This window comes from Falco naumanni, chromosome 5, assembly GCF_017639655.2.
Source record: "Falco naumanni isolate bFalNau1 chromosome 5, bFalNau1.pat, whole genome shotgun sequence".
Taxonomy (NCBI): domain Eukaryota; kingdom Metazoa; phylum Chordata; class Aves; order Falconiformes; family Falconidae; genus Falco; species Falco naumanni.
Window position 1 is genome coordinate 68,751,492 of NC_054058.1, and position 4,149 is coordinate 68,755,640.

Consider the following 4,149-nt stretch of genomic DNA (forward strand, 5'->3'; position numbering starts at 1 on the left):
CAAATATGTTCATGGAATCATAGAACAGCCCAGGCTGGAAAGAACCTCAAAAGGTCATCTGGTCCAGCCTTTCATGGGAAAGGGAGTCTACATGGGATTCACCTAGCACCCTGTCCAGTCACATCTTGAAAATCTCCAGCGATGGGGACCCTACCATGTCCCTGGGGAGGTTGTTCCAGTAAGATTGTTCTCACTGTAAACAATGTCCTTTTTATATCAAGATGAACCCCCTCCTGGTGCAACTTCTGTCTGTAGCCTCTTGCCTTCTTGATGTGGCTTCTTGTGAAGACAGAGCCTCCACTCTCTTTGTAGCAGCCCTTTAAGTACTGGAATACTCTGCTGACGTTCCCCTCGAGTTTTCTCCAGGAAGAAGAGACCTAACTCCTTCAGTCTTTTCTCACAGGGCAGGTTCTCCAGTCCTTTGATTATCTCAGTGGCCCTCCTTTGGACCCTCTCCAATCTGTGTTTTTTCTTGAATTGCAGAGACCAGAACTGGACACAGTACTCCAGGTGTGGCCTGACAAGTGCTGAGTAGAGTGGGGGGATCATGTCTCTACTTCTGCTAGTAATGTCCCTGTGGATGCAGCCCAGGATCTGATTTGCCTTCATTGCTGCAGTGACACACTGATAACTTGCACTCACCTTGTTGCCTCTGGGACACCCACGTCCCTCTCAGTAAGGCTGCTCCCCAGCCACACAGATGTTGGCCTGTATTGGGCTCTTGTGTTTTGTTGTCCCAGGTGCAGGGCCTTGCATTTGTCTTTCTTAAACTTCATAGCGTTCTTGCTAGCCCACTCTCCCAGCCTGTCCGACTGTCTCTATAAGGTGGCTCTCCCTTCTGACATGTCCACCTCGCCATCCAGTTTAGTGTCATCAGCAAACTTGGTGAGGGTGCTTTCAATCCCACCATCCAGTGTTGAAGAGCATGGGGCCCGGTATCGATCCCTGGGAGATCCCACTTCTGACTGGCTGCCTGTCTGAGTAAAAACCACTGATCTCCACCTGTAAGCTGATTTCTTACCCATCTCACAGACCACCCATCCAGTCTGTATCTTGCAGGTTTGCCCTGTTTGTTTTGATCTAGTTCACTACGCAAACCTGACTGACAGCACCACAAAAGTCACTGGTTGGGCACGAGAGAGGCAGCAGTGACATCTGGGCTGGGATGTCAGCCTGCTGCTGAGTCACGGATAAATCCCAAGGTTTTGACTACTGTAAGTTTATCTTGCTGTTTGGAAATCCATTCTGCCAGCTAGGCACTGAAAAGCAAGGGTGTGCTGTCACACCAAAGCCTGTCATTGGCTCTAGCTGTAAGTGCCTTGCCAAAAAGAGGACACGGTCAGTCAGGAGGAAAAGTTGTATAAATGAGTCATGAAGCCTATTTCATGTGGGATTACTAACTGTAAACAAGAATAACAATGACCGTACGCTACCTGGTATTTATACAATACTTTGTACAATAAACCGTGGTCTTGTCTTGAGGTTTCCAATGGCACTCTTCTACAAATAACAAATCATATTACCACATTTATCACAACAGTATGTCAACTATAATGACCATAAATGTAACTCAGCCTTCACGTTGGATAAACCCTGTTTCTTCCACAGTTATTTCATATGTCAATGCACATTTATTCCCTATTTTGTCTACCTGTTGCCTTATGTCTAAAATGTAAGTTACCAGCTTTCTAAAACAGGATTTTTTTTTTTACTTTATATACCCTGCCTCGCATAAGGGGGCTCCAAATTTTAACTGTGGAACTTTCTAAGCCTACTGAAATTCAAACAAATAACAGATAGCTTTCCACCATTATACATTTTCTTTCTGACTGCTCAGTTCTACTAATTGCTTATCAAACCCAGGCCACACGCTTGGGGAAAAAAAAAAAAAAAAAAAAAAACAAGCAAGAAAAACCCAACCAAAACAACCCTAGAATGAAAATTCTTTATAAAGAAAGTCCAAACCAGGTGAATAAGATCTTCTCTGACCACAGCTGCTTAATTCTATGTGTCTAGTGTCAGCTGTTTGCAGTAATAAATGTAATAAGCACATTCTGTGAGAAGAAACTTGAATTTTGGCCTGTAACACAAGGAAAAGGAGTCAGATTGCCAAGAGGATTTTTGCAAACACAGGCTTCATCTAGTAGCTCTGGTTTGGGTGGCATTTCCAGAGAAGCTGCAGAATGGACTTCCCATGCATAGGACTGTACTGACACTGGCAGCTGGGAATGTTATGACGTCGATGTTGGAGTATGGTAGAAGTTAGAAACCCACATAAAATAGTGTTTTGCTCTATTAAGTAGCAACCACAAATGTCAATATCACATGTTAATTAATGATTAATGTTAGAGGAAGGAGATGCATGCCTGACATATTTTTAAACTGGTACAACAAGTTTCCACAGCACAGAAGAGGGAAGTTCTCTAATACATAGTAATGGACTGTGTATTTGGAACTGTGCACCATAAATTTCCCCACCTCCAGGACAGAATGTGTCAACACACGGTTGCTCTCCTAGAATAAAGTTAGTGCTGGGATTAGCAGCTGGTAACATTGCAGAACAAGGAAAGAAGAAAAAACATACAAATGATGATCAAAAGGAAAAAAAAAAACCAACACCACCTCTTTCAGACACACCTGGGGTAGAAAAATGTCAACAGGGCACATTTTTAATATACAACTAGACCTCGTATTACAAGGTGCTGAGAGTAGATCAAGAAATAAAGAAATAACACTGTGGAGCCAACAAAGCCCTGGAACTGTAAGATCTTCCTCAAGGTGATATCCTACTTAGCAAGGAGAGCTTTAGCTCAGGCAGGATGAGTTGGCATATACCTACAAATAACACTGTAAGAATAATACATTGAAGTTATCTAACATCCCACATTGATGAATTCCAAAGCACTCTGCATTTGTGTTATTAGTGTTCCCACACTGGAAATCAATAAAGTACATGCTTACCTTTAAGTACATTCTTGAAGGAAATATAAAGATATCCTCCTTAACCAGGGTCTACATGCTATATATAGTAGACACCACTCCCCTTTGCTCCTTAATGAAATAATGCACTTTCCTCTCCTGTACTCTTGTGCAACAGATGTTACCCAGGACAGTCATACGATCCTGTACCAAGCTGCTGGCAAAGCCAAGCATAGAAAATAGAGGTAGGCGCACACTGCACAGCTCCTCCTTCCCAGTTCTGCTATGCCATTTACTTTGGGTAGGTTGCAGCCTTTTGAAACATCTCCATCTTCCACAGTTTGAGGTCCTTCCTGCTCTAGGATTATTTCTGCCACCACAGCATGGGTGGGAAATAATGATTTCTAAGAGCATGTTGAAATTTTTAGTGTCACGTAAGTCAAATAGTTACTTTGACAGCTGTCCTGGCCTTGTGCAACGGAGGAGGGAGGAGACATGACTGCTTGATAAATACCAGTGAGTATGATGATATATTAGCAATAAATAGAAGTACAAATAGGCAATATTTGTCATTGAGCTGCTAAATATGCAGGTGGCACAGATTAACAAGGCACATAAACCTCTTTCCTCTTGGCTGCGGACGCAAGCTCAGGCAGGGAGCATGGGGCCCCAGGGAGAGACCGGCTTCTCCTTCACCTCTTACCCTCAACGTTTCCCAGTAGGTCAGTGGAGGAACAAGCCCCACAGACACCAGATCCAACACGGTTTATCCCTCATGATCGGGGCTGCCCCCACCGCCGTGAGAAGCCAGCGCCGGGCAGGGCTTTACTTCAGAGCTCTCAGGGGAACCCGAAGGTATAGTCTCCCACCTTCACGGCTGCGCGCCGCCATGGTGCCCAGCTCACCCCCACCCTCACCCTCACAGGGGGGCTGCGAGGACCCGCCCTGCACACGCTGCTGAGGGGACACTGGGGACGGCTGCTTGGCGAAGCCACCTCAGGCAGCACTGTAGATGCGGGGACACGCGTTTAACCCCCGCTCCAGGGGGACTGTCCAGCAACACAACGCAGCCCCCCGGGCCGGACAGGGCCGTACTGCAGGCTGCCGCCGCAAGCCGCCCAGGGAGGAGTACCCGCCTTATGCCCTGCCCAGAGGGTCGGATCAAAGGCGCCCGGTCCCGCCCGAGCTGAGGTGGAGCCGTGACGGGGCGCCGCTCCCCACACAGGGCGA